Below are 18777 nucleotides of genomic sequence, written 5' to 3'. Positions count from 1 at the left end.
TGAGAGCAGGACCGTGTCTGTTTTGTTCACTGCTGTGTTTTCAGTTTCTAGAACAATGCTTGGCACATCATAGATTCTTAATCTGTTTTGTTGGATGATTGACTGAATGAACAAATGAACAGGACCAGGCGGCACCTAGCCCAAGCAGAACACGCACACTTCTCGGAGGAGAGGTGGAGCCTGGCCTACCACAGAAGGTCTTCCTCCTGGGCAGTCTGCGAAGGACTCTCATCATCTGCTACAATTTTGGAATAATGGGGTGGGGGGGGAGGAAAAACAACAGCTTCTGAACACAAAGCCACTACCTCATAGTACTTCCAGAATGTTCCAACATGCAGGGGCGCTACGAGGCTGTGCTGTAAAGGGCACCAGGTTAGATATCAGAAGGGCCAGGCAACCAGTCCTGGCTCAGCCACTTAATTGACAAACGACTGAAGTGTAGTTTGTTATTTTTTAAATGGGAGCAACCACACCTACTCTGCCTAGTACCCAGGCATATAGTTCTTTCATTCATTTATGTTGGTCACTTCACCATAACCCTCGGCTTCATGGATTCACAGTTTAGTGAGAGACTCAGATGGACTGGTACATTCTGAAAACAGCATCAGACAATTTGACAGACTGTTGTTACGTGCCTTGATGAATTCGGCACCTATTATATGCAATCACTGTGCTAAATCTTGTATTATATTATCTATACGCAGTAGGTGTATTTAATCCCCATTTTACAAGTGAAGCAATGCAGTTTCAGAGAAGTTAAGCAATTTGTTCCAGGTCACACAGCTAGTAATTTTAAAAAACAGAAGCTAGATTTTTCTGACCCCTGAGCCTTTCTTACTACACCAGAATTTTTTCATATGTATGTTTTAAATGTCTACATTTAAACTGACAGCTGAGAGAGACATTTCTAATAAAAGCCCAAATCAATTCATTTACCACCATTTACTTTTTAATGTAATACTTGTGGTGGGCTTGGATTGTGTCAACTCAGCAAAGTTGGAATTCCCAGAATTCCTTTCCCTGCAGAGTTTCTGGTTAGCATGGGCCACAAGAGACATTTTAGGCGAGACTTGGAAGGGAGAAGTGGAGAAGCAGATATACAGATTTGATGCTTGGAGATGGGTACTGGGGCACCGTCATGGCTTGCCCACATGGATGCTCTTCCGTGGACTCACCTGGCAGGTGTGGGGCAACAGCGAGCCTGCAGCCTCCAGCTCCTGTGCATCTGCTTTCAGCTTCTCCGAATCCTGGGCAAGTGCCTGTTCTGTGATGAGTGACACCGCCTTCTCCTGAAGGTCACTTCGGCAGGTCTGTCCTTGTAACTTCCCTGGCTAGTCCTCATCTGTTCCCACTTCTCGTTCATCCTTCCTTTGTGGCGGCCACCCTGCTGACACACAGCACCACGTTCAAAGAAACAGGCTCACATAGGCTATGGAACCAGCTCCCACATTGGCATAAGGTCAAATTCCGAGCGTAAATCCCTCTGGTTGATTCTCCTTCTCTGATCAAAGCTTTATACAATAATTGGAGGCGAATTCTCATTTCATGTACTTTAAAATAGGATAATCTAAGCCTATTTCCATAGCTCCACAGTTTTCAAATACCTGTACCCCAAATCTATGAGCATGTAAGGAACACCTACATGTGCTACACATCATGGTTAAAAGCTCTGCTTGAAGATTCTAAGGAATACACTCAAGATGAACACCAGGGCTGTCTGGAGAGGAGCAGAGGTGGGGGAGGGAGTCTTTTTGCCTTCAGCCCAGACTCCTGGGTCCTCCCAGTTCACTAGGTGGTTTTTCCCCAGGGCCCTGGACTTGGCCATGGCTTTGAGGGCAGGAACACCTCCGAGTTGGCTGCTGGAGCACACGGACCGTCTAGTGGAAAATCCTGATGCCAGCTTGAGCCTGTATTGTAAGCATGTGGCTAGACTGGAGGGAAGTGCCCGCTCAATGGGAAGTGATGTGTCTTCCTGGACAATGCCAGCGGGCACTATTTGATATTCATAAACTTTTCCAGACGCTCAGAGCAGAAGATGAGCAACTTCTTTTTTTACAACCACAAATAGTACATTCCTAAGCTCGTACGTGTGTGTGTGTACATATGTACATGAAAATGACTGAACTGAGTGTAGCTCATGGAAGACGAAAGCCCATCTTTCATCTCATTCATGATTGAGCTTCCATCAGCCTGCAGGGGAAAATAATAATTAATAAATAACTCCCCATTTATACAAAAAAAGAAATAGCCACTTGAAAAAGGGTGATGAGCCTCTATTTTAGTTAAAGGAGAAAAGGATAATTAGCAAATCCATGAACGGATGCAACTTCATTTACCGAGAGGAGGAAGGAACATTTTATGAAAATGTTCATTTATTTATTAAATGTAATTAAATAATTAAAAAAATTTTATTTAGTCTGTTTTATAAAGGTGGAAAGACTGACCTCAACTGTTTATCCCAGGGGTCAGGGAGCTATGGGTTGGCTGGCTGTTTTTATAAATAAAGTTTTATTGAAACAGAACCATGCTCATTCTTTTACTTACTCTCCTTGGCTACTCTCATGTTACAAGAGCAGAGTTCGCTGGTTGCGACAGAGACCTAAGACCCTCAAGCTAAAACATTTATTATATGGTCTTTTAATAGAAGTTTGCTGACCTCTGGTTTATTCTATAATCTTTGTGACCAATGAGGTACCCAAATACTTCCCTATTGCTTTCACGTTTTCAGTAAATAGTGTGTCTCCCCAAAATTTAGATGTTGAAACCCTAACCCCCATGTGATGGAGTTAGGAGGTGGGACCTCTGGGAGGGGTTTAGGTCGGGAGGGTGGAGCCCTCCTGACGGGATTAGTGCATTCATAAAAGAGGCCCCAGAGAGGCCCCTTCCCTTCCCATCGCAAGGAGAAGATGGTGTCTGTGAGCCGGGAAGCAGCCCTCACTAGACACCAGACCTGCCAGTGCCTTGATCTTGGACTTCACACCCTCCGGAACTGCGAGAAATGACTGTTATTTGTAAGTCTATGGTACTTTGTTATTGCCGCCGAAATGCACTGAGACAGTCAGTCCCTCAGATGACTGGATCTTTTTAAAGCCAATATTTTTTGCAGGCATACCATGGGTCAGGCAGGGGGCAAATGCATTTGTTGTCCTGTCTCATTAGATCCACTCCAAATCTCTTTTAAGGGCCTATGGTGAGTTCCAGTGTTCAGATGCAGAAACAGAGCCAGAGAGGCTGTCTGACTTGCTCAGGCTCACACAGCAAGGAAGCAGTGAGGCTGGGATTTAAGCCTAAGCCGTCAGATTTCAAAGCCTTCCCTCTTCACATGTCTCTCCTGCACAGATAAGTTTCATAATATACCACTTCCCCTGGGAGGCAAAACAGTTATTCCAGGCTCTTCATGGCATTCCTCCCCTCCGGGTTTCCCCAACCCAAGGGGGGCACAGCTGTATCTGCCCCTGGTGCCTGTTTCTAACCAGGATCCCGAGTCCAGCTCACAGCTCCATGATTTCTTCTCCGTGTTACATGTTCCACACTCACTCACACACCTGTCCTCTCATTATGGCAGATCTACTAAGTCAGACTCTGTTCCAGGTGCAAGGACATGCTAGTGAACAAGTCAGTCAAAAATCCCTGCCTTCACGGAGCTGACGTTTTAGTGGGGAAGACAGACCATCAGTAAATAGCCAGATACGTGACATCACACCAGGTAATTACAAAGGCTATGTGGGGAAGAGCAGAGTAAAAGGGATGAAATAAAATTCTGGGGATGGTATTTTAGATAGAGTGATCATGGAGGGCTTCCTTGAGGCAGTGACAACTGGGCAGAGAGACCTGAGACCAACTTTTCAGGCAGAGGGCAGAGCCAGTGCAACACCCTGAGGTCAGACAGTGGGAAGGAGCCTGGGGAATCTGAGAAACAGTGCAGGGTGGACATTAGGGCTGAGGTGCCAAAGGGCAGGCAGGGGAGTGGTCGGAAGGCCTGCACTACTTAGGGCCTGGTGGGAATTTGGGTTTTATCCTTGTTGTGCAGGGAGGCCTGCTCTGATGCAACGGTGGTGTTTTGTTTTTTGTTTGAGGAGATGGGAGGTCTCGCTCCTTTCCTCACACTGGCCAGTGGGAAGGACACAGGTCCCTTTAACCCAGGCTCAGGATCTGCCTTTGTCCCAAGGGCAGGCTCTGCTCTCACCCCACAGAGCAACCACAGCGTGAGACAGCAGACTTGGAGGAGGGACAGGAGGCGGTGGAAAAAATGACTCACTGCTGGTCCTGGCAGGGGCCCCTCCCACGGCCGTATCTGCTTTCTGCGCGGCTGTGGAAAACCTGCACTGCCCCAGGGCCCCAGCCCCCCCCCCCCCCACCACCAGACGCCTCATCCTTCCCTTCCCCACAGGCTGGCAGTCAGAGAGCCGGGCCCACCACCCTCCACCTGGGCCTGGTTTCCTCACCTGGTGTGCATTCTAGACCCAGAGCAGGAGGCCTCCAGAAACGCCACCCTGACATCGCCCAGATGGCTTCCCTGGCAGCTCTCTCTCCCGGCCCCTCTGGGTGGGCCACCCCCAGAGCTCCGTGTGCTTCAGGCTCTAGAAATGTTTATTTTTGCATCTGCCAGTTCACAAGGCAATTATCGGTAACCGAATCCACAGCCCAGGAAATCTGACTTCATCGGGACACTGAAGCCCAGGAAGGGAGACACTTCTGGGCCCTGGACTGACCACAGACACCACGGAGGGGAGTTCCGCGCCGTGGCATCGGTGACATCACTGCGGCTTGAGTCCGAGACATGACGTGAGGGCAACCCCCAAGGAGGCCGGGCCCGGCGCGTCCGGGGGAGGTTCCCCGCCGTCTGCCCACCAAACCCCCGACACTTCCGTTTCTGGCATCAAGCGAGGATGGATTTGGTGGTTGTGAAAAGGAATTAGCTGTTAATGGACTTGCCGTAAACAAAGATCAATTTCCAATTCTATGGATTTTTGAGTGGAGGGGGTTTAAGGTTAAAGATGTACAAATTTATAAAATCTGTCTAAAATGATTTGGTGGAGCCATGGCTAGCACCCTAGAAGGGCATGTAACCAAGGAAACACCGGAAAAATTTCCACACCCCTCTGAGCAAACAGTGTTTCAGCTCTGTTCTTTAAACACACACACACAGAGCCAGTTCCTCTGAAACCTTTCTGAAATGCTTTCAGCAGAGACACAGAGCTAAAAGTCTGAAGTCTTCAAGTCTATTTCCTGGCCATTTCCATTTCCTAAGATATGACATGAATTAGCGAAGGTTTTGATGCCCTGACTGGCCCAGGGGCGATGAGAGTGACCCAAGCAGTTGAACACTGAAGGCAGCACCACGCAGCAGGTCAGCGCCTGGTTACGGACCAGAGGACTGAGTTCAAATCCTGCACTTGCCCCTTTCTATTCAGGTCACGCTGGGCAGATTCCATCTTATTTCCCTCTGGAAAATGGAGATAACAATGTTTAGCTTTACACATGTGTTTCTGGGAGGACTGAATACTGCCCGCTGTGTAGACGGATTCAGTAAAGCACAGTGTTAGGAGTATGATGCATCAGCTCATTCAAAGAAAATCTTGAATCTGCTCCTGCCTCCTCTAACTCATGGCTCAGAGCACGTTGCCCAGCATCCAGATCCCGGAGACTTTGGGCCTGAGGGATGGTGTCCTCAGGGATGGCTCTGAATTCCAGAATCTCAGGCCCGAGTTCAAGCTTCTTATTAGTGGTGTGTCCTGCACCAGTAGCCTCGCCCGTCTGAGCCCCAGCTTCCCCATCTGTCACACAGTGAGGATAACACTCACCCCAGCCAGTGACTTCTATGGGTGTCTAACATGCGATTTCTTACTAAAGTGTGGAATCAGTCCTCAGGTGGGTGAGAAAGCCAATGCTGGAATTTGTCCCAATAAGTCCCTGTAAGGGCTCCAGAGTGGCCCCCATGACCAGCTGTGACCCTGTGACAGCCGGTCAGGCTGAGTGAGAGGCTGCCTCACACGGCGGTAGCCGTGATAACAGCGGGGCTGGGCCAGGGTCTCTCTGCAGACAGAACCACAGGGGACCTGGCCTCCAGAAGATCTTCCAACCCAGGACAGCCCATTCTCACAGCCTATAGGAGAGGTCAGCTTTTCCAAGTGGTTTCTATTCCCTCCCCACCACCCTGCCCTGTCAAGGACCTCAACTTCAGCACTCCTGGCATTTGGACCAGATCATGCTTGGCTGGGAGGCTGTCCTGTGCACCGTAGGATGTTTAGCTGCATCCCTGGCCCCCAGCCACTAGATGCCAGCAAAGCATCCTGAATCATAACCATCAATCCCACAGTTGCCTTTACATTCATAGAACACATGCTCGTATTTGTAAATGATACAAATTATTGCTTTTCATGCTTAAAACTTCATATGAATAAACTTTATATACATAAATAAAATACTATGCTTTTCTCATTCTAAAATGATGATTTGAGATTTGTCCATGTTAATAAATGTAGCTGTAGTTCATTTTCACTGCAAATATGTCTTAAGGCATTCCTCCATCCGCCTGTTGATGGACACCTGGATAGCTCCCTACATTTCTCTATTACACATGTGTACACACAATGCTGAGAAGAACATCCGAGTATGGCTTCTATACACGGGAGTGAGTTTTTCCAGCGTCCGTAGGGGTGGAGCTGGTGTTTCACAGGATACATGTGTGTACAATTTTATTCTCCATGGGGGTTATATTAGAGTCATAGAAATTTTAAACTGGGGAGAGTGTCACCTGCCTTCTGTCCAAAAGTCTCAAACTGTCAGCCTATGGGGCTGGAAAAGTGCATAATATTTGAATTACTGCTAAAATTCACAAGTGGAAGACTTTGCACAAAATCTAAACTCACAGCTTTTTGTGAAAAGCTGGAAAGCTTGGCAATTCTGGGCCGAGAGGGCTACACAGGTGCTTCTTGAGGCAGAAAGGAAGGGGAGAAATACCCCTGTTCTCTCTCCTTCCTGCAGGGCCTCCCACTGGCCAAACCCAGCCGCTACAGAAGCCTGGAGGGGTCAGCCCTCCCCTGGATAACCTCATCCTCCCTCTGTGCCTCATGCACACTGCATGGCAGCCTCTTCTACTCGATTTCGAGCTTCTGCAGAATAGGCAGATGTTACTGGTCATCTCTGTGCCTACAGCATCCGGCTGACAGCCTGGTTGGAGCAGGAGTTAGGCCACTTGTTACTGCATCAGCTGTTAGGCTACTGGAGGGGACAGGACAATGACCCTTAACCAGCCCCTCACCCTGTTCTAGGCGCTTAATGAAAATATCGAATTGCAAAGATACAGAGAGTAAACATTTTAGATTTGCGGGTCACATTGTCTCCATCATAACTATTCAACTCTGCAGTTGAATTGTGAACACAGCCTCAGCTCACAATGATTAATGGGTGTGGCTGCAACACAATAAAACTTAATTTACAAAAACAGGCAGGGGGGTGGATTTGATCCTTGGGCTCTAGTTTGCAGACCCCTGATGGGGACCACCATGTAATGAGTGCCACCTGGGACTGTTTTCCCAGCTGTTGGGGGGACCCTGGAAGTCAGACCAGCAGAAGACAGTGCAAAACTGCTCTGTGCTAGAGCAGAGAGGAATTCAGAAGAAAGAGAAAGTTGCAAAAAGAGGAGAAGGGAAGGAGAAGGAAGGGGAAGGGAGGAGAGAGGGCAGATGAGCTGGGCAGTACAGCTGGAGACCGGAGTCAGAACCGGGAAAGTGGCGGAGAGCCTTTTTAAGATGAGGGATGGATGTCTGGCACTAAAGTCTGTAAGCTGTCTTTGGTTCCTGAGATGTGAGTCCTGCTGCTGCTCCCAACCTCCTGCTCTGCTCCCAGCCGCCTTTGGGGAGTGGGGGGTGTATGTGTGTGACAGTTAACCAAGAGTTGGGTATTCTCTGCAGCTGATGTGACCTGGAAGGGCAACACGAGGAGCAGGAAGGTGGGGCCCGGCAGTGAGGCAAGAGTGTGGGTGTGGAGGCGCCCGGAAGCCCCGAAGCCCAGGGAGCGGGCACCCGTGGAGGCAGGCAAGGGGACGTCCCACAGCTGTGGAGCGGGCTCCGAAACAGGCTTTCTAGACCCTGTTAAGAGTGAGCTCAGCTGTACAGACCTCAGTGAATTTATCCCTGTTTATGACCATTGCTTCTCCCTAAAAAGGTCACTTTAGGATGGCCACGCTTTCCCCACCCTCCCTTTCTGGCCCCATCTATGGGGTCTTTTCCTGCTCTGATAGTCCTGGGGGTCTGGGATCAGGCAGGGAGATGGAGAGCCCACTCTGCTGTCAACACGGCCTCCAGCAGGCCCTGAGCTAGTGTGTGCCTCGGTTTCCAATGAAGTGAGGATAATCCTCGCCGAAATCTCGGGACTGTGACAAAGATAAACTGGCCTTCGGAAAATGCCCTCCGCAGGCTGGGGACCCTTGTTCTCACTGGACTAGCAGTGTTCCCCGCAACCTCTCCCTGAGCCACGGGTGCTGGGGTTGGCGGCCCTGCCCATGTACCCCACTCTCTCCTGCAGCTGCCTGGGGAGGGGTCCTCGTCAACCCGACCACCAAGGTAAAGAATCAGAAGCTCAAAGAAGTCAACCCAGAGTCACAAGCACCCAGAGCGGCAGAAATGGAAACCAAATCCAAAGTCCAAACTGCTCCTGTTATTTCCCAAACAGGCAGAAATGCAACATCATTTCTTCTGCCTTTGGAAGGCAGCTATGCTCAGCACTGTACCACCAATGCCCTTACTTCTTCTGTCTTCGGAATGAGCTTTGGTACATCCTTGGAAGGAGGGCTGGGGGCTCGGGGTTAACCTCAATTCGAGCTCTGCGGCCAGGTGGTCGAGAATTCAACTTGGGGAGGTGAGAGGTTTCCTATGTTCATACGCCCTCACCCTCCCCCGGCCGCAGGATGTCCCCACCCAGAGGGGCTTCCTGTCTGAAGGGAGGTGGCCTTGCTGCTCCAGGAACTGAAGATAGCGGATGCCTTGTTATCTCTGCTGGAATCCAGCACCCGGGTGGATACAATTCAGCTAATTGGTGTCCTTTCTAGAGCGGGGAGAGGGGCAGGAGCGCAGCTTGGTCTGGGCCATTTATTCATAGAATCCTCCAACACTGATTTCTGACATCAGCTCTAAATGAACTTCGATGAGTAACCATTGAACTTTACGTGAGAAGTGACTTAATTAAACACGGAAACTTAAAATCTACCACAATCTTTACAACCCTTTTAGCTTTACTTCTTTTTTTTTTTTTTTTTTAATTTTAAATGGCTTTTGCCTTCCCAAATCTCTGAGAGGCCCTGATTAGGTGTCAAAATCAAGATGTTTCCAGAGCTAAACCAAAGCGGGTTTGTGCAAGATCTAAGCTCATCACAAGTCAATTAGGGTGCAGACAAGCTTTTGTGACAAACGTTTGCTAATCAGTTCCATCCCTACCCGCCTCCAAAAGTCTCAAGAGAGTAAACACGACATCAAAATAATATGAAACAGAGGCTCTGTGACTTCTCTGGGTCCCAACTCCTTTGCCTGTCTCACAGCTGCTCTGGGCACCCCTCCAGGGATATGTACAGAAATGCACGTGGCACTTCACATCCAATCCCAGGGATTCCACACCCCATCCATGGACCACGTGCGTCCCCGAGAAACCTCAGACAAGATTTTGTTAATAGACAAGTTAAAAATAATAAAGAAATGTAATTCATGACCCATGTGATTGTCCCCTAGGGGTAACATTTGGGGTGTATTCTATAGGCCCTAAATCCACTGGCTGGGAGCCCAGCCACTCTGTGAGGCACACATGGGTCCAATTCCTGTCCCTGTGATATTGGGCAGATGACACCATCATTCAAACGGAAACAAGAACGGGACCAATCTCACAGAACTGTCGAGAGGAGCGGGTTAATGTCCGTAAGGTGCGTGGAGGGCATACCCTAAGTACCTCATCAATGTTCACTCTTACCAGCATCCTTGGTCCCCTTCCTCTTCCAGGGTCTGGGAGCCCAGGGATCAAGCCCAATGAGGGCCCGAGCTCCCGTCCCCTTGGGAGGATGCTGGGCTCACCTCTGTGCAGCCACTAAAGGGACCGCTTGCCGTTCCTAACACAGAGGCCTCGCTCCTGCCCGGCCTCCCACCTAGGACGGTGCAGACCCCTGACTCCCTGACACTGGAGCTCGACCCGGAACTTTCTGGCACAACAACAGCACAGGATGGGGTGGCAGTGGGGGCCGTGGTGGGGTGCCCCACTCCTGGCTGCTTCCCCTGCACTTTGGACAGGCCTCTAATTTACAGCTAAGTATCTCGGCCTGAGCCTTCCTCTCCACTAGATTCAAAGGCTTATCCTCTCTTGCTTCTTGCCCTTGGCATCCTAGTCAGTCACGGTGGCTCCACGTGCCCAGCCTGTGCCATAAATCCCGACCGGCTGGGGCCACTTTCCTCGCTGGATGCTTCATCTCCCAGCGGGGGTGCACGCCTGACCCGGCCCTGGTCAAGGGCAGGGAAGTGGGAGCTTGCTGGGGCTTCTGGGAAAGACTCTATTTCCTGTTTGCTTTTCAGGCATTTTTCCGGCCTCGGATGCTGGTAGCACGGTGACCACGTCAGATGACTAAGCAGAAAGACAGCCTGGACCCCCCTTGGGACTTCCTGTGCCTCCTGGGGACCTTCCCAAGGCTGGCTGTTGTCTGTTGCTCCGAGGATAAATTCCAAACTTAGGCCTCTAAGGCCAGACCCCAACCTAGTCTCCTGAACCTCCCTTCCTTCCCGGCATCTTGCCACACCAGCCTTCTTTTCTGTTGTTCTACAATGCAAATTCCATTCCTGCCTCAGGGCCTTTGCACTTGCTAATCCAGCCGTCTGGAAAACTCTTCCCCAAAACTGCCGATGGCTGGCTCTCATCAGTTGTGGCTCAGCTCAGAGGTTCCCTCCTCAGAGGCACTGTCCCTGACCCCCTGCTCCGCCACCTGCCTTGTCCAAGCTCTTCAGAGCGCAGCAGTAGCGTCTGCAGTTGCCTTGTTTATTTACCCGGTACCTGATCCCTGACCTTCCTCCTGATGAGAACCTGGAGGACACTGTGTGGGGCACAGAGCAGGGACCTGGGAGACACCTGATACGTGAAAGAATATAGTTTCTGCTGGCCAGGCCTCCTTTGAGTAGGTTTCTGTTCTTCACAATGATAAAATTCTCGACCAAGGTAACAGGACAAAAAAATTGACTGAAAACTAGCCACCAAACAAATGCTGCTCTAGAAGTTGCAAACTGAGGGCCCACCTCTCTCCTTCCCAACCTCTCCTCCTCTCTTCAACACACATCCCACCCCACCTCCCCCAAGACAGCACCCTTTAACCTTTCATTTGGGTGTCACTCCTGGCGTTAACGCTTCCCTCCCGGGGAGGGACCTTCTATTGAATTAGGCTGCGAGTGTCAGCATCGGATGTTCATCAAAATGGATGAAGGGGTGGCCGCCCACGGTGCCCCCTCAGCTCACAGGTGAACCCTGATTCCCCAGCCGATGGCTTCTGGAAGAGTGTGTGAACAGTGAACTTCTGCAGAGCCCCGCGCTGAGATGCATCAAAGGGTGTGCTTTTAAAAGGGAAGGCTCTCAGAGGAAATGTGAATCACGGCCCCCATCACGCCATGGTGTGAATTCAGAATTTGCTCATTTGGGGTTTCTGTGAAAATGCATGCTGGCCATCGCCTTCAGGAGTGACGCTGAGCCTGAGCAGCCAGCCACCATCTCTGTGCCCTGCGCTGTGGCTAAGCAGCCTGGCGCTGCGGTCAGATGGACCTGGGTGTGGCAACTTGTATGACCATATGTTAGCTGTGTGATACCTGGCTGATCACTTAACTTCTCTGTGCCTCGTCTGTAAGTGGACATAACAATTGGAGCTACCTGATGGACTCGCAGAGGAGATAATAAGATTCCAGGTGTAACGTGGGTGCATCTTGAATGCAACGAATGTTGTCTTTCATGGAGGTCGGAAGAGGCTAGGCTGTCAGAGCAGGAGCCCGTGTGGCCGTGTGGAATTTTCCCAGCTGTCACTGCCGGGCACCCAGGCTCAGACGGACACCTAGTAAGAGAAGACACCTGGAAGAGAGGACACCCCTGTCTACGAGCTCAGCAGCACACTGGCTTGCTTTCTGCTATCAGACCCCACACGTCTAACAGATGTCTCATGAGCACCCTCTAGGGGCTGGACACAGCCTTGCCAAGTGCAACAGAAATCGTAGCTACAAGAGCCGAATGCTAGCTCCATCACTCTCAGCTGTGTGACCCTAGGGAGCCCCCTACCCTCTCTGTGCCTCTGTTTCTTCACCTTTAAAATGAGGATAGTAAGAGTACCTACCTCATGGGTTATTTTAAGGATTAAGTGAGTTGCTATATACACAGGTCTTAGGAGAATGCTTGGAACACAGTGGGTGACATCTAAGCTTTTGTTACCCGTGGTTGTTTTTAAAATTTGCTTGTCTTTCTCGAGGGCTACACGGGAGCGAAGGGCGTTGAGGATACCTAAGCTCCCTGAGAACTCAAGCAGCACCAGCTAACCTCTCGTGAGCACTTTGTCTCTGCCCACATGCTTTATATCAAGGGTTGAAAACTTTCCCTTAAAGGGCTAGACAGTAAATCACTTTGGCTTTGCAGGCTAGAGGCAAAACTGAGGCCACTATGTAGGCACTTACATCACCATTTAAAATGTAACCATCTAAAAATGAGGGTGAACATACAAGGGCCCACTGTACAGCACAGGGAACTATATTCAGTATCTTGTAATGACCTATAATGAAAAGAATCTGAAAAAGAAGAGATTTATATGTATGTATAACTGAATTCCTTTGCTGTACACCTGAAACGAACACATTGTAAATCAACTCTACTTCAATTTAAAAATAAAATAAAATAAAACCAAAATGAGGGTGAACCAAACATTCTCAGATCATGGGCCTTAGAAACAGCAACGAGCAGGTGGGCAGAGTTGGTCTGCAGGCTGTGGTTTCTTGATTCCTGCTTTTTATCATTTAGTCCTTACAATACCCCACGGTGAGCAAGGACTATTATCATCCCCACTTTAAAACGTGGTAACATCGTCTCAGAGAGGTTGGGTGACTTTCCCAAGGCCACACAGCTTGTAGATACAAGAGCAGGATGGGGACCCAGCATTGTCTGTCTCCAGAGCCCCCAGGGTTAAGCACTATGCCTCTTTACCAGCACAGCCGACCTCCCGCCTCCACCATCTAAGCCCCATCACTCTGGCAGAGCTACTTACTTCCTCTCCATCTCCACCTCTGAAGACTCAAAGCAATTCTTATTACTACACGAGGGTAGTGGCACAGGTGAGCGCAAAGGCACAAAAGTGAATCACACTACACGGACACACACAGCACAGGGTTTTTATCCGTTCACCAGCTGGGGCTACGGGCTATCAATTTATTGCTCCTCAGCACCAAATCTACTCCTCTTTGTCCTGCTTTGGGACACCGGAGCTGGGCGCTGGAAACACTTCCGGCTTGATGTTAGGCTTCGACAGCACAGGGAGCTGGAGGGGCACGGCGATCCAGAGTAAGAGAGGGACTGCTCTTCCTGGTTCCAGGCCGGGTGATGTTTTTGTGGCCTGGATGCCCACAGGTTCCTGTGCACATCAGTTGCGCCCACCTAGCAGCCCTCCAGGACCAGCTCCAGCCCACGCATCCTGCAGCAAGTTTCCAGACCACCCAGCAGGACCATCTCACCTGCGCCCTCTGGTGGCTGCGTGGTCCCAGAGGCAGCCACACGTCCACTCCTAGGAGAGGTCTGACTCTCTGGGGGTGCGGGAGCCTCTGCTGCCTTCCTGCTTCTTTCCTTGTTCATTCTCCCTCGGCCCTACTTGCAGCTTTCTGGATTCACCATTTCTGTATCCTTTAAAGTTCTCTTTTACCCCTTCAGTAGTTAACTGCCTAGTGGATGCTCAGATTACTGGTGTGGCTTCTGTCCCCTGACAGCCACAGGTTGTTTCTATTTGGGGGCTATTATGAATAAAGCTGTTAGAAGCATTTGATACAAGTCTGTGTGGATGTATATTTTCATTTCTCTTGGGTAAACGCCAAGGAGTTGAATTGCTGCAGCACGGAGTGTCTAAGTTTAACTTCATGAGAAACTGCCAAAAAGTTTTTCAGTCTTTGTACCATTTTACACTCCCCAGGAGAGTGTATGACAGTTTCAACTGCCCCACAGCCTCCCTAACACTTGGTAATGTCACTGTTCATACGAATGAAATATTGCCTAGTGATAAAACCAAAGGAAATCATGATTCAAGCAACAACACGGATGAATCTCAAAAACAGGTTGAGTGAAAGGAACCAGGCACAAAAGATTACCTACTATTATGTTTCCACTTACACGAAGATTTAGAATGGGCAAAATCAACCCATAGTGATGGAAATCAGGCCAGTAGCGGTCTAAGGTGGGGAAGGGGATGGGAGAATGACTGCAAAGGGACATGAGGGAAATTTTTCAGTGATGGAAACGTTCTTTATCTTGATTGGGGGTGGTGGGTACATTTGTAAAAATTCATTAAACTGCACATTACAAATGTGTGGTTTATTGCAAGTTAAATTACACTTCAAAAAAAGTTTTTTTTAAGGCATCCACTTAAAACTTGGATCTAAATTTTATTGTAACAACAACAAATGCTAGGCTTTATGTTGAAATATGCAATATAAAATTTTAAAAACTATTTAAAAACCTAAAATTTGAAGTTATAATTAAAGTTTTGTGCTAAATTCTTAGAGTGAACAACAGAATGAATAAATTCAGTATTTTCATCTGGAGTAATTTCCTAAGAAACAAAATTTTTGATAGCACAACACAAACAACATCCTCTACTCAAGATGCAACTTTTAGATCATGTTATGGAAAGGGTCATTTCAAGGCTGGATTGATTTTTCCGAAGGACACTCTTCACCTTTGGCAGTTCTTGTTGGAAGCAGTTAATCCTGTTATTATCTTGATCTAGTTTTCTCTCCTCTGATTTTTAAATGGACCAACTCCACCAGATTCTGTCTTGTTAATTGTCTTTTGGATAGAAACTAAGCTGTTTTCCAACATTACTTTCATCAGTTTCATGGAATCCTGTATTTTTTTTTTTTGCAATACTTCCAATTTTACTTTGTAATTGTCTGGCGTTTGCCAACACCCAACATTGAGGAAAAGCTTGACTAACAAATTTGAAGAGACAGGGACAGACAGCTGGTATGAAACAAGGAGGAATGGTTAATTAGGAGCCAATTTATAAATGCTTAGTCCATTTGAGACTATGTTTGTGTTATGGTAACTTCTGCTTCCAGATACAAATTTATGCAGATTACAGGGACCCTATGTAGGTGCATAGAAGAACACACACGTGATGGCTAGATCTCCAGCAGTTATTTTGGAGCATGAGGAAAAGGGCCACATACTAAGGATGGTAAGCAGAAAGTTGCCCACCATATCCAAACAGCTCCACTCCAGCCATCCTTTGCTCTTTAAGTTTCTTTTTACCTCTTGACATCACATTATGTATTAATTTGTTTATTGGTTTATTGTCTGACTCTCCTTTTGGGAATGTAACATCCACAATGAGGTAGCCATAGCTCCTAGGACTATTAGCTTTGGTTTGCATGCCACCAGCCAGGGGAACCCTTTCTTGCTGGCTCACAGAACCTCATTTTGTCAGGGAGGAAATGTGCTTAACAACAACAGGCTATGACTGATTGACTTAGAGCAGTTGTAATAATCATTCCCCCAAATTTCCCAGATTTCCTTGCAGCTGGGGGTGGTCCCATGACTTACTTCTGGCTAATAAGACCTTAAAGGCTGTCTGATGTGGAGCTTTCTGAGAAAAGTTTTGCCCTTTTGATTAAAAAAGATTGATATGCTAAGGCTAACCTTTTTTCCTTCTTGCCTTGAGCATAGATGTGATGCCTGGAGCTGTGGGAGCCATCTTGTGACCATGAAGCAAAAAAAACCCTGAAACACTAAGGAAAGCAAAGTAGAAAGACATAAAAAAGAAAAAGCTCAGGTTCCTCACGTCACTTTTGAGCAACTGAATCAGTATCAATAATTACCTACCTCTGAACATCTTGTGTGAAAGAACAAATCCCACCCCACATACATACACCTATTTGTTTAAGCCACTGATGGTCAGGTTCCTGCTATGTGCAGTCAAACACTGTTCTAACCAATACAGCTAGTTTTCAGATTCCTGCACTGTGTATACTGGGCAGTTTTTGTTTGGGGATAAGAGTTCCTGGTCATTAATCAATGAAAACACATCTGCATAAGCATTTATTGTGCATTTAGCATGTGAGCTAACTTTCAAAACCAATCCTCTTACACAACGGGACTCAATACATCCTTTAGTCTGTCCCAGAAACACATCTGTGAACACAAGCTAGGTCACAGGAGCTTAATACTAAAAGAGAACACAATAACTACCTGAAGGGAGGAACAAATCTCATGTGTGTGCATTTGACTGACCCAACCCAAATGTCATCTACAACTCCAGCTGCAAGGGACTCTGGGAAATGTGGCTGGTAGCTTTTTTGCCTCTACATACAGGGAACAGCCTAGAGGGAAGGTGGAATTTCGAATACCAGTTCCCTGAATCTCCCACACTGCCTTGTCCTGCTAACCCTGGCAAAAGAGGGGCCTCACTGTATTTCAGAAATCTTCTAAAATTTAATTTAATGCTCAAGTATCCACACAGAAAACACACAAACCCCCATAAAACAGAAATAAAAATCTCCAAACTAAGATAGCTCTGATACTTGAAAACCTCACCTCAAATTTTTAAAAATTGCCAGAAGCTATAAATAGTGTCAATAAACTCCCTAATTGGTCTCCAAGTTGAAGGTATAAGCCTAAATGTGACCTTTAATATAGTTTTATTAATCTTCTATAGTTTATATATATATCAAAATTTTATATAGTTTAATAATAGAATACTGGTCAGTGGTGAAAGATCTATATTCCAAAGTAAAAAGTTTTTTAAAAAAACTAAGATTTGAATACCTATTTCAGGTATTTATTGCACGATCTTGGGCAAGTCCTATAAATTCCCAGCTCCTCTGTTCTTTTCTCTCTGAAATGGGCATTATGATATCCATCCGAGACACTACCTGGGGTTTCTGTGGAAACAAACTGGGATAATACACGGGAGAGCGTTTGGTAAGTGGTCCAGGGCCACACATATAAAGAATGGGGAAAAGCAGAGCTATAGCTAAGAGCTGGAATCAGTATGTGGGGATAGAAGAAAAAAAAAGAAGAAAATAAGACAAGTGTTGATCAAGGCAAAATATGCTCAGCTATGGCAGACGGGCTGCGAAATACGAGGCTAATCTGGGGAGAGATGACGTCAGCGTTTAGAAATCCTGATAAACAACCCATCCTTCTATAAGGCAAACATGATGTGTTTTCAAATCACGGTCAAAGGAAACCAAGGACCAGAGGGAAACTGCGTGCTCTGATGCTAGTCCAGCTGAGTCCTCTCCCTCCCATTCGTACTCAGCTCTGCCCCTCACCTCCAGACCATCACCTCTGCCCGGTCCTCGTTTTTGTCCAGATGCCACCAACAACCTCTTCCCTCAAAGGGCGCCTCTCCCTCTCATCTTCCCACCGCACAGAGGATGGGGTAGGCCCCCTAAAACTCAAGCCTGATCATTCTGCTCCCTCATTAGAAAATCCTCCGAGGACTTACCGTTGCTCCCAGGCTCCTTGCACCTTGGCCATCACCCTTCCCCGCTGGCCCTTCTGAGTTCACCCGCTGACACTCACGTTCCATCCTACCCCACGGTCTAGTAACAGAGCATTGGGCACACTTCCTGCTCATGCCACACCTCTAAGCATCTGCCCCTGCTATTCTCTGGTTCAGCTACTCAGTCCTCAAGACTCAGCTCAGCATTCACCTCCTCCAGGAAGCCTTCTCTGAATCCCACCTATAGGTCGGACACCTCTCCTCCTGGGATCCTGTAACTGTTTGTACTTCTGGCTTGTGCCCATCTTACCATCAAGTCTACAACATAGAAATAATCCATTTATATAGCTCTCTCTTTAGAACTTGAGCCATCCCCATCCTCCTCCCAAACCCAGCACACACACAGACACACACACACACACACAGGAACCAGGATGTAATCATTTTTGGAACAGTAATGCTGGCAAATGCTTATCGGTTGTTTACTGTGTGCCAGACCCAGGACATTGAGTCCTCTTAATAATCCTTTGAAGTGGCTGATATTCTTATTCCTGTTCCACAGATAAGGACTTGGAAGCTCTGAGAGGTTAGAGACCCTGTCAATATCACTCAGTCATCACTAAGGGACAAAGATGCTAAGGAACCCAGACCCAAGCCCACCAACCCCTGGTCCGGGCATGGCCCTGAGTCAACATCTGCTGAACTGAAGAGCAATTCTGGGAGTGAGCAAGTAGACTGAAGGTCCTTGTAAGAACTTCCTGCCGAGTGCAACCTGGGAGCACTGAGGCCTCTGGGTTAAAGCAAGGTGGGGGCCATGAGAGGCCTCTTCACTCTGTGGTCCCCAGAATCCTGCCCCTCCCTTACAACTGCCAGCATTGTCTTGGGAGTAGCTGAACCTTGAAGAGATGGCCCCCATGGGGTTTGCGTGGGTGGGAAGGGGTGCTGTCTATGCTCTGCTCCTACCCTTCCTTCCTGCTATGAGCTCTACCTTTGCAGCAACCTGTGAGCATGGGGGAACTCAGAGATAAAGTTGCTTTATGTGGCCAGGATCATACCAATAGGTATTAGTCAGTACT

The 18777-nt window shown here is 48.0% G+C and overlaps 1 long non-coding RNA gene across 1 annotated transcript in view; it reads right to left on the bottom strand.

Moving 5' to 3' along the window:
- LOC116657841 overlaps positions 1-18777 on the bottom strand; it is a 136065-nt gene that overhangs the window by 25414 nt on the left and 91874 nt on the right. The window contains exon 3 of the long non-coding RNA XR_004312982.1: positions 1176-1384. This is a non-coding gene — a long non-coding RNA (uncharacterized LOC116657841). The remainder of the gene's footprint in view (positions 1-1175; positions 1385-18777) is intronic.

The sequence above is a fragment of the Camelus ferus genome, chromosome 19 (genome assembly GCF_009834535.1).
Source record: "Camelus ferus isolate YT-003-E chromosome 19, BCGSAC_Cfer_1.0, whole genome shotgun sequence".
In the NCBI taxonomy this organism is placed as follows: Eukaryota; Metazoa; Chordata; class Mammalia; order Artiodactyla; family Camelidae; genus Camelus; species Camelus ferus.
This window is presented reverse-complemented; position numbering and strand designations above follow the sequence as displayed.